The sequence below is a fragment of the Rhinatrema bivittatum genome, chromosome 2 (assembly GCF_901001135.1).
Source record: "Rhinatrema bivittatum chromosome 2, aRhiBiv1.1, whole genome shotgun sequence".
Lineage (NCBI taxonomy): Eukaryota > Metazoa > Chordata > Amphibia > Gymnophiona > Rhinatrematidae > Rhinatrema > Rhinatrema bivittatum.
In genome coordinates, this window is record NC_042616.1 from 811,683,921 (window position 1) to 811,696,686 (window position 12,766).

Here is a 12,766-nt window from a genome sequence, read left to right on the forward strand (position 1 = left end):
ATGATACATGGTTGTGGGGGGGGGGGGGGGAGGTTGGACACCCGATGGCTGTTTCCTCTCTATTCAAGGTAAATGGTTCCCCAAAGAGGGATCCGTTTGGATGGGTATTCTGGGTATTGGGGGTTGTTTTGGGTGGCTTGAGTCTAAAGCGGAGGAAGAGGAATGGTGAACCTGCCCTTGATGGCTGGGTGCCTATGCAGGCGATCATGAATGTTCATGGCTTTCTTGTTTTATTTTAAACGTTTTTATTGAGTTTTAAAATACACAACAATAGTAACATCACTAGGGGGAACAGGGCACTTGGCTCCCCCCAGTTTGTGATAGACAATAAGAATAGCAAGAACAGATAGCATTAATACTACATGAACCACAACTACCCTTTCCAACGAAATCCCACTTAGAAAGCCCCTTACGGGAGCCCCTCCCCCACCCCACCTCCCTAACCCGCCCACAGGTCTACATAGTACATTAATAACAATGATTTCCGTACTGGTGGAGTTCTCATCAACGTCCAATAACACCCAGATCCTTCAATAGTTAAGAATAAGACTCCTGGCCCGATGTGGCAACACTTGTATGTATACCATCCATATCTGAAGAAAACGGCGACGATGCTGAGGACTGGACTTTGAGGTCAAATGGTCCATTTGCAGCATGCGATGAAGATGATTCCTCCATGTCCAATAGGAGGGACAAGAAGTCTCTTTCCAGTTAATCAAAATTACCTTTTTCCCTACTGCAAATGCCTTCCGGACAAACCAGCGGTGTTCAGGTTTCCGAATGACAGTAATGGGAATACAGTCAAATAAAATCAGGTAAGGGGAAATGGAAAGATTCACTGATAATAACCCATTCAAATAATGCACAATCTTCCCCCAATATGTTTGGATACCTGGACATTCCCAGAACACATGGAGCATCGAGCCGCTGGGACACGAGCAACGCAGACAGGACGCTGACTGCGCTAATTTCGCATAAAAAGCAATTTGTGGGGTCACATAAGCCCGAAATATCAACTTCAGTTGCATCTCTCTATAGTACATATTATTGGTGGTCTGCAGCAACCGTTTCATGCTGGCCTGGAGTACCCCACTGGGAACCTGAAACCCACCATCCCGCTTCCACCGCTCCGACACTGTGCGAAATACCTCAGCCGAAGTAGAGAGGCCTATCTGCTGATAGTATACTGACAAGGAAGGCCCACTAACCGAGCCCAACTTAAAAAACTTTTCCAACGCATGCAAGTGGGCTAAATCTTTATGTATGGCCGGTATTGCTTGGAAATAGTGTCGGAGCTGCAAGTAGCCAAATAAATGCGTATTGGGGAGGCTGTGTTCCGCCTGAAGGGCAGCAAAGGGAAAGGTGGTCCCCGAGTCGGCAATCAAATGCCCCAACCTGGTAATACCCAACCTCTGCCATTCTCGAAATACCCGAGACTGCGAACCTGGTGTAAAATGAGGATTCCCCCTAATGGGCAAGAGAAACGCACTATAGGCTGAGAGACCTAGTTTCTGAGTTAAATACCGCCAAGCATGTCGGAGAGGTGCAATGAGTGGGTCTCTACGGACGGACTCCGCCAAATCTACGGCAGGGCACATGAGAACAAAAGGAGGAGCCAAAGGCGCCAGCAGCGTTTGCTCCGCCAAGCTTTCCACATAATTAGCCTCGTTTGATAACCAGTCCCTGACCACCCGGAGATTGGCTGCAACCTCATAACGGTGTAAATCGGGTACCCCCATACCCCCCCTTCCCCATTTTAGTTGTAACCAACGTAGCGGTATTCGGGCCTTTTTTCCCCGCCACAAAAAGACACGCACCAAGGTATCTAATTTTCCCACGTCGCGGCTTGCAATATGAAAGGGAAAATTCTGCAAAACGTATAACCACTTGGGCAATATAATGAGTTTAAATAGGTTAACACGCCCTCCCACCGATAAAGGAAGTTCCCTCCATCGCTCCAACTTTTCCCTTGTTAATTGCATTAAGCGGGGTATGTTAAGAGAATATATAGCGGCCAGATCAGTGGACAGGAATATCCCCAAATATTTTAAGGCTGCTCCCGCCCACCGCAGAGGGAAAGTACCCCTCCATCGCTCACGCAGCGTACTCGGATATCCCAAAGCCTCCGATTTGTCCCAATTAATACTAAGCCCCGAAAAAGCTCCATAATCCTGAAAGAGTGTCAAGAGCGGTGGAAGTGAATCCTCCGGTGAGGTAAGAAAAATTAAAATATCATCTGCGAACGCTGCGTATTTAAAGATCTCCCGAGCAGTGTGGGAATAGAATTGCAAACCCCGAATGGTCGGGGTTGCCTGCAAGGCCAAGAGCAAGGGTTCCACTGTGAGCAAAAACAATAAGGGGGATAACGGACAGCCCTGACGCGTCCCACGTCCCACTGACAATGGCGGTGAAAGTTCCCCATTCACCATCAGGCAGGCTTGCGGATCCGTATACAGCAATTGAATGGCTTGCAGGAAGAAACCCTGAAAACCCATTTCCTCCAGTAACTGGAACAGTAGACCCCATTCGACTTTATCAAACGCCTTTTCGGCATCCAGGCTGACCACCAAAAAAGGCCAGTCAGTGCGTTTGCACAAGGCCATCGCCACAGCCACTCGCCGGATGTTGGTAAGCGCATAACGTTGCTTAACAAAGCCCACTTGGCCTGGTTGAATCAGTGAGGGTATTATTGTACTAAGACGGTCTGCTAGAATCTTTGCAAGAAGTTTGTGGTCAACATTCAGCAGAGATATCGGGCGATAACCCGACGGATCCATCAAATCTCGTCCGGGCTTTGGGATAAGGGTCACGTGCGCCACGTTTCCAAAGTGCGGGAACGACCCCTTCTGTATTAAAGCCGTAAACACTAAAGGAAGAAGACCCGACAAGGGTTCTATCAAGCATTGATAAAATTCCGCATTATACCCGTCCGGACCAGGAGTTTTAAATGGTTTCGCCTGCTGAATAACTTTCCGGATCTCTGCTTCCTGAATGGGTTCATTAAGCCATCGCTGTTGAGCAACCGTTATGGACGGTATGTTAACTTTCGCGGAGAATGCTTCCCATTTATCTGGGGACCACCCACCCGAAAGGTAGAGTTGTGAATAGTATTCTTGAAAGGTGCCTAGAATGTCGGGAGTGGTATTTACTATCTTCCCCTCCTTTGTGCGTAAAGCTGGCACATGTCTAGAACCCCTGTCTGCTCGAACGAGGTTTGCCAACAGTTTCCCCGATTTATTCCCTAGTTGATAAAACTTGTGCTTATAATAAAAAATACTTTTCATTGCCCTCTGGTGTAATAATGCATTAATGGCAGTTTGCAAAGAAAAGTAGTCTGATCTTGCGTGGGCAGAGGGACGCGCCAACCACTCCCGTCGGGCTTTGTGTAATTGATTATGCAAACGGAAAAGTTGCTTATCCAATGACCGCCGCCAATGAGCAACATAGGATATGAGGTCCCCACGCAAAACTGCCTTTGCAGTGTTCCAGAACAGCACCGGATCCCCTAAATGCTCCTTATTCAGGTTTGCAAAGTCCTCCCAACGCTCCCTGACGTATGCCTGGAAAGCCGGTTCCTGCGCTAAATAATAAGGATATTTCCAGAAAGAACCGTGATGCCGAGAGACAGCGACTGTGAGTTCAATCCAAATGGGTGCGTGATCAGAGATTATCACATCACCTATGTCCGCCCCAATCACCTTCGAGAAATATGCTGCGCTCACATATATGTAATCTATACGAGTTTGAGTCGCATGCGCTCTAGCTATGTGGGTGAACCCTTTCTCAAGCGGGTGAAGTGTTCGCCAAGAGTCTACCAAGTGCAGCGTGTCTTCAAGTGACCGTAACTGCTTACTAGGCAGAACATTAGCGGGGCCTTCGGAAATTCTGTCCCAGGCGGGGTCCCGAAGGGCATTAAAATCCCCCCCTACCACCAGGTTTTTGTCCAGATAGGGAAGAAGCACTCGTTGCAGGCAGTTATAAAAACTTGCCGGTTGCGAATTAGGAGCATATACATTACAGATCACTATGGGGGTCTGGCCCAGCTCCGCCTCCACAAGGAGGTATCTGCCCTTCGGGTCTTTAATCTCTTTTATAAGCTGCCATGGAACACTTTTCCGTATTAAGATAGCTACCCCCGCCGATTTGGAAGTCCCTGAGGCAAAATGGACAGAACCCACCCAATTCTGCCGCAATTTGGGGTGTTCAGCGTCTGTGAGATGTGTCTCTTGCAAAAGGGCCACATCCGCAGATTTCCGTTTAAGGGCCTGAAGAATTTTATATCTTTTAACAGGCGTCTGTATACCACAAACGTTCCAGGAAAAAAGCCTAGAGCCCAACCTAGCCATTCTCTGGGAGCAGTGGCAAAAGATGAACGGATTCCAGCAACCATAATACCAGGGAGGGTTGTCCCAGCAAAGACCCCCCCCGAGACCTTTGACTGTCACCAGCACGGAATAATACAAGCCAATAAACTTGAAATTCCCACCCTTTCCAACCCAGCATACAGTGTATCCCCCACCCCTCCCCCCCGCCACCCCACCCCCTCACCCCCCCATCCTGCCCCATCCCCCTTCTTACCCCCCCTTGTGCCCCACCCCTATTACCCACCGCCGACTCCCGATTAACCCCAATCTGGAAACCACGTACAACACTATTAGCTCCCCCTCCCCCATCCCCACCCCCACCCAGAAACCGAGCCACAATCAATGACTTCCCAACCAGTGAACAGTCAATTAGACATTAGGCAAACAACATAATAGGAAAACCAAGCAACATACATCTGCACAATAACTTCAACTTAAACATTCCAAAACTTTAAATTGAACTCTCCGCTCCCTCCTGCCCCGGACTAATACAGGCCCAACCCCAGACCTTTCCCATACCAGCCCTCTGCATAGATAGAAGTAAAATAACCAGCCCTGTGTCAGGGCGAACCATCTAAAAAAAAACATGCTAAACATCCCCGGTGGCCACTCGCACACAGAGGGGTACCCAGGATCATGCCTGCCGAGCTCCCCCATGCGCGATCCCACCTCTTCTGCCCACCCGAGCCCCCTAACCCACAGCAACACTAGTCCAGTAATGGCGTCCCAGCGTAGTGTTTGTAGTACTGACAGTTCCTCCCTTCGTCCGTCGTCCTCCGGTCCACGACGAAAACATCAGTGCCCTGACGAAAGCGTGGAAAGGCTCCTCACGAGAATACTGCTGCCATGCATGAAAGACAAAAAAAAAAAACAAAAAAAAAAAAAAAAAAAAACCCCGGACATACTCCACTCCCCAGGCCTCCACGCCTCCTGGGGAGGAATCCGCCCGCGCGGCATGCACCTCACATAAAGCCGCAACCAGAGTCTTCAACGTGGAAAAAAAAAAAAAAAAAAAAAGGAAAAAATAACCCAACCTGACTGCCAACCAGCCTGGTCTCCGACATCGATTCTGCGACCATTCCGCTGCGCCAGCTGAAGGGAGGAAAGTGCCCGCAATGCTTCACCTCAATTACTTATGTCCCGGGTACAAGGAGAGAACCGAGCAGCCTCAGCACATGCGCTCCGGCGGCCATTTTGTGCACTTGATCATTCAATTAAGCAATTTCGGAGGCACTCCGGCCCCCCTGGGCAGACACGGTAAGCTTTTTAATGTATTCTTGTAAGTCTCCGGAGGTAGTAAACCAGCGGGGTCCAGATGGGCTCTCAACCCGAACCCTGGCCGGATACACCAAAAACGCCCGATGCCCGAGGTTGTGCAGCTGAGCGCATAGTGGAGAGAGAACCCGCCTCTGAGCTGACAGTGCCGCTGAAAAGTCCTGGAAGACCAGGATTTTGTGGCCCTCATATTTCAGCATCTTACCCCCACGGACCGCTCGTAGTATCTCTTCTTTATGTCGAAAATTTAAGATTTTAGCTATGACCACTCTAGGCCGGTCTTGCTGTGATTTAGTAGTACCCAGACGATGAGCCCTCTCCACCCGAAGTGGGCCTCGAGATTGGTCCAGCGCTAGTTCCTGAGTGAGCCAGGATTCCAGCCAGGTGGGTAGTTCGCGGTCAGGTAAGGATTCCGGGAGCCCTACAAATCGCAAATTAGATCTGCGGGACCTGTTTTCCAGGTCCTCCAGACGATCCGTGTGAAGGGCCACTGTTTTCTGCAGCAGGTCCAGTGCCGCCTGTGTTTGATGAAAGCCATCCTCTGTATCAGAGACTCTGCGTTCAATTTCTCCAAACCTGGTCTCATAGCCTGCGATGGAAGCTGACACTTCTCCCAGCTGCTGTGAAAGTTTCTTAAATTCTGGCTCCAAGGCTTCTACAACTGCTGCTTTGATGTCTGCCCAAGTGCCAGGGACAGGTAAATCCGGCGGGCCCTGCTCATCCTCCATAACCAGATCAGTAGGCCGCAGTTTTTCTTTTTCTTTCTCCTTATCTTTTCGAGCCGTTCTGGTCGCCATGGCCACAGCAAACTTCACCAAGCAGCGGTATAGTAAAAAATTTAGGTTATGAAATGCTGTTTTTTTTTGCTCCGGATCATTGGATGGGGATGGATGAGGGGAATAGGAGCCAGAGAGAGAAACCTACATCCGTCCTCTCTCACAGCGTCACGTGATCTCCTGGCTTTCTTGTTTACATAGCTTTGAGGTTAGACAATGCCTTCCTGCCCATAGGTATGGGCTCTACTGCAGTGCGTGTTGCCCCATATGGTGTTCAAAATGACTGATGTCAAAGTCCTGTCCCTTAATGTTAAGGGACTAAACTCCCACCGGAAGCGCCAATTTTTGTTCAGTGAATTGAGCAGGCAGCAAACCACCATTGCCTTTATTCAGGAATCACATCTAAAACGCAGGTACGAACACACGATGAAGAATGCTAATTTTCCACATCAGTATTGGGCAGCATGCACCAAAACCAATAAGTATGCTGGAGTGGGAATTCTAATTCACAGGGATATTGTTTTTGAACAGAAAGCTTTTATACATGATACAGAGGGACGTTATGTTATCTTGGTGCTTCGGATTGGCGAGGGGCTCTATACACTGGTGAATGTTTACGCCCCCAATGCTAACCAGGGGGATTACCTCTATGCACTGGAGCGCAGATTGGAACTGTGTATGGAGGGGAGCCTCATTGTAGGAGGCGATTTTAATCTGACTTTAAACCCTCATGTGGATAACTCTAGGGGTACTGGGATACCCACAGGCAAAGATAGGAAAGCCTTTAAACGATTTCTTTCCCATTTGGGGCTTTTGGATACCTGGCGCTCACACAATCCCTCATCCAGGAATTATACATATTTTTCCAGAGCACACCATACGTATTCACGCATTGATTTTTTATTTGTAGAGAAACCTCTTATTAATCAGGTCACTGATACCTTTATAGATGCTATCACATGGTCTGATCATGCCCCCATTGGCCTAACATTACAAATATCGACTTATGACCGTGGTGTGCAATACTGGAAACTAAATGATAGTTTATTAGAGGATGAATCTTTTTCAATTGCTTTGAGGGGCCACATTGAGGAATACTTACAGCGAAATGATAATAGTGATACTACCCCACTAAATATATGGGAATGTTTAAAAGCGGTTACCAGGGGCTTATTAATTGCTAGGGCCACATATGTGAAAAAAACTAAGAATGCTGAAAAGGACCGCCTGCAGCGCCAGATTACCGAATTGCAATTAGCGCATAAACAGTCAGGCTCCAAAAAAACCCTTGCCCGCATGGACCAATGCCGCCGTCAATTGGAGGGCCTGGAGGTAGCAGATATTGCCTATCGATTAGAAAGAGTTCGGCAACTCCACTATGAAGGGGGGAATAAAGCTGGAAGGCAATTAGCCCAAAAATTGAAAAAGCAGTGGAATGCCAATACCATTATTAAAATAAAAGACAAGTCTGGGACTATATTGACTAAAGCCAGGGATATTCGTCAGCGCTTTTTGCAATTTTATCAGGAACTGTATGCTACCAATAAGACCATACAAGATGACCAAATCCAGCGCTACTTACGGGGTATCCCTTTACCACATTTAACGCTTGAGCAGCAAGCCCTATTGGACAAGGAGATTAATGGAGCTGAAATTACCTGGGCCATTAAAAGCTTAAAAAAAGGCAAGTCTCCCGGGTTGGACGGCTTTACAGCCACCTTCTATAAAAAATATGCGGAGACCCTGACTCCATTGCTGGTCCGACTATTTAATTCCCTTAGGGCTACTGGGTCCCTGTCGGAGGTCTCCAATACTGCCGGTATTACTATATTGGCGAAACCAGGCAGAGACCCTTCACTGTGTGGCTCCTATCGGCCAATTTCTTTAATTAATTTGGACCTGAAACTGTTAGCGAAGATACTTGCTAATAGACTTAATACTATATTACCCAGTCTCGTCCATCTCGACCAAGCAGGATTCATCCCTGGTCGTATGGCCTCGGATAATGTGCGCAAGACTATTGACGCTATTCGGTGGGCAAGACAGAGCGCTACACCTAGCTTACTATTGGCGGTTGATGCCGAGAAGGCCTTTGACTTTGTTCATTGGTCCTTCTTGTTTCACACGTTAAAGGCTTTCCAGGTAGGAGATCATTTTTTAGGGTGGATAAGAAAACTATATGCTAATCCTCGGGCGAGGCTAAAGGTGAATGGGGGTTACACTGATACTTTTCAGATAGGTAGAGGCACTCGGCAGGGGTGTCCGCTTTCACCTCTTCTTTTTGCTTTGTTTTTGGAGCCTTTTACGACGAAAATAAGAAATAACCCGCATGTTTCGGGCGTGACGGTGGGTGACTTCTCCTCCAAATTGTCACTTTTTGCTGACGACATTTTGTTTACCATTACCGACCCTCATCAATCCCTCCCTGCTATTAGTCAAGACTTACTGGACTTTGGACAGGTGTCGGGCTTTCAACTCAATTGGGACAAATCGGAATTATTAAATATCTCGGCCCCTGCCCCTATGGTAGATCAGCTAAAACGCACTCACCCTTTCCGGTGGGCAACCAAGAAAATTAAATATTTAGGCATACAGCTTGGCACGGGGGAGGACTTATTTCAGTTAAATTACCCACCGTTAATGGACAAAATTTATCATGACTTGGAAGAATGGGACCGGTATCACATTTCCTGGGTGGGACGGATAGCGGTTCTCAAAATGAATATCCTCCCTAGATTGCTATATTTATTTCAGACGCTCCCCCTAGCAATTCCTTCTCAGCTGCTAGAAAAATGGCAGAGGAGGTTATTAAAATATATTTGGAGGGGAAAGCAGCCGAGAGTATCTAGAAAAGTATTATATCGCCCAAAACTACAAGGGGGCCTTGGCGTCCCTAACCTCCATTGGTACCATGCGGCGGCGCACCTTAAAGCCGTTGTTGATTGGCACAAGCGGGAGAGACAACCCTTATGGGTTCGCTTGGAACAGGCAATGTTGGGGACTATGCCTTTGGCAGCTTTACTGTGGCAACCTAAACATACGTGGGCTGCTGCCCATGTACTTCCGGAAACAGTCCAGAGTACCTATACTGTTTGGTCCCACTGGAGGAATGTGTTGGTGGGGACCCGGGTCTCCTATCATAGTTCTTATTTGTTTCATAACACTTCCTTTTTACCAGGCCACCAGTCACCGGTATTCCGTAGATGGAGGGCTGGGGGAATCTTTCAATTAGCTCATATTTGGGAGCCGGGCGGATTGATCTCCTTTGCTACCCTTAGCTCTCGATACCACTTACCCGAAAGAGATCTTTTTCCATACCTTCAGGTCCGCCATTTTTGCCAGTCGGAGGCAGTCCACTTAGAATTGTCAAAAGGCATCCCGGATTTTGAAGTCTTATGCCGCCAAGCGGATAAAACTGATAAAGTTATTTCCCGCATATACAAGATGTTAACTGGGAAACCCATTTACACTTATGCGCATTTATGCGCTTGGGAGCGGGACTTACCTGGAACAATCTCTGAAAATGATTGGCTGGAGGTCTTCCAATATATGGGGAGGGGACTCATCTCCACCGGGCATATTGAGAACGGATATAAATTACTGTACCGTTGGCATATCACCCCAGTGAAGCTGCATCGTATGTACCCCAGCAAGCCTGCACAGTGTTGGAAACAATGTGGGGCAGAAGGTACATTTATGCATATGTGGTGGACTTGCCCCAATATACAATCCGTATGGTCCCAGGTCTCGAAGTGGTTGGAGACCATTTCACACACGCCTCTAGCTATCAGTACAATACAAGCTTTACTTTTTGTGAATACACAGGGAGACAATAGGGCACTAATGAGGTTCCTTAAATATGTAATAACGGCCACTAGGTGTGTTATTGCGCGCCTCTGGAGAGAGAGAGGGGTACCTTCATTGGCAGACATACAGGCTCAGGTTCATGTTATGTATAATTTGGGTAAGATAACGGCTTATAAACATCAGAGTATGCTGGGCTTCTCAAAAACCTGGGCACTATATGAGCAGTGGTTGGTGCGACAGACCGCTTAAGAAGGCACCTTGCATGTTTGGAAAGTCACGACTTATCACCATAAAAACTAAATCATCTTTGAATTTCATTCCTTTAATTAGCAGAGCAGCTCCGAATAACTCAGAGAGGTGGGTGGGGGGGAGGGTTGAGGAGGGGATGGGTATAAAATGATGCTTGATATTGCACCTGCTTATCTAGGTCACTAGCATTACCAGGTGGTATTGAATATTTTCCTATTGTAAGTTAGACACCTACGACTTGGTTTCAGCAATGTTTATTGATTTGTTCTCTTTACATTGGTTATACGGATAACTTTTTTTAAAAAATGCTCTAGCTGGTTTGTAACAATATTTTTGTACCACTGGTTTTGTATTCATGCTGTACGTTGCAATATGGCAATAAAAATTGTTTATCATAAAAAAAAAGAAGAGTAATGGTGAGCGAGAAGTTTTGTTGGGGGACGAGGAAGAATATCAGAAAAGCTGTAGGGACGGGGGGGGGGGGGGAGAATATCAGAAAAGCTATAAAAGCAGGTAGCACCAGAATAGAAGGCGGGTAGCTTCAGTTACCCTCCATTTCCTTCAGTTGCCCTGGCTCCTCGGGGGCATGGTACGGAGAGAACATTCCTGGACGCTGTAAATGCATTTTGGAGGGCGTGACCGGCAGCCACAAGAAGCAAAACAATTCCTGACCTTATCCCTGAGCAGCGCCCAGGGCCTGGATCAGGGAAGTCTTCCCTGCAATATGCAGCTCATCGTTACGTCTAGCAGAGAGCTAGGTGTGAGAATGTAGAAGCAAACCAGCAAGCAACCCTACTGCCATGGCGCACCTCCCCTGCTTTCCTGGCGGGCTGCGTTCCTTCTGGGCCAGGCCCGGGTTTGTACCCTGTTGCATTCTCAGGGAAATCTGAACTAGAGGCAGGCTGTGAGGAAGGGGATCCAGGGCTCAAATCCCACTGCTGCTCCTTGGGATTTTGGGCAAGTCCCTTCACCCTCCAGTGATGAGGTACAAGCATAGGTTGTGAGCCCTCCAGGGACAGGGAATCACCTCCAGCACTTGCATATAATCTGCTTTGAAGTGTCAGAAAGACTAAATGGAAGGACTGGCTAGGCCTGTCCTGCAGGAAATGGAGTCAGGTGGCTTGCCATAATGGGTCGGACCAAAGGTCCACCGAGCCCAGCATCCTGGCTCCGACAGCGGCCAGTCCAGGTCACAAATACCCGACAGGATCCCACAGAATACAGCCAACCTTTCTTACTCAGAATTACCCAGTGGCTAACTCAGGGGTGGCAGGTGTAGCTGACGTTTCTCCAGCTAAATGTGAATTTAACTGGATTAATGACACTGAATATCAGGCCCTTTCCATAATTGCTGTGTTTGGCCGGCCGTGAGTCCGTCCCTCGACCGGCCACGCTTACCTGCAGCCCCGGACCAAGGGGGGCTCCCTGACGCACCAACCAGCGGAACCGCGGCTGACTGCCGCGCAGGTCCGACATGGCCCACGAGGAACGCCATTCAGCTGAGCGGGCGTCCCTAGGCGCGCACACGGCTGAGCTTGTTTTAAAGGGCCAGTGGCGGGAAAATTCCCGTGGTGCCTCAAGATGACATCACAGGCCTGCCACTATATAAGGCCTGCTCTGCCCCACTTCAGACACCTCAGCAATAGGTCGAACTCCTTCAAGTAGCCGATAGCCACATTGTTCCTGGTTCCTGCTCTGCTTGCGTTCCTGTGTCCTGTCTTCGTCTCCTGGTTCCTGTTCCGGTGGTCCTGTGTCTTTGTCGGGTGGTTCTTTGTCCATCTTCTCTCCTTGCTGTCCCACCTTACCTTCCTCCCTCCGGATTGACTCCTTGGCTTTGGACCTCGCTTGGACCCAGGCTTCACCTTCGATTGGATTCCCGGCTTAACCGTGTGCTGAGGTGGGCGCCCACTTGGACATCAGAGACATTATCTCCATTAGTGAGCACTAAATCGAGTATAGCTCCCTCTCTCGTGGGATCCATTACCATTTGTTTGAACAAAGCCCCTTGCAGGGCATCTACTATTTCTCTATTATTGTTAGATTCAGCAGAAGGGATTCTCCAGTCTACATCTGGCAGATTAAAGTCTCCATCGATCACCACTTCTCCCTTCTTTCCCATCTTTTGGATGTCTTCAACCAGATCTCTGTCATACTCTTCCTTTTGACTTGGAGGCCTGTAAACCACTCCAATATATATGGATGCCCTATCATCTTTTTTTAGGTTGGCCCATAGTGCTTCTTCATTGCCCTATCTTCCTTGTAGCTCAGATGCTTGGATATTGTTTCTGACATAAA

At 48.2% G+C, this 12,766-nt stretch overlaps 1 long non-coding RNA gene across 1 annotated transcript in view; it reads right to left on the reverse strand.

Annotated features, from left to right (window-relative positions):
* LOC115085803 overlaps positions 1-12,766 on the reverse strand; it is a 160,237-nt gene that overhangs the window by 65,311 nt on the left and 82,160 nt on the right. The gene's annotated exons all lie outside the window — the stretch shown is intronic.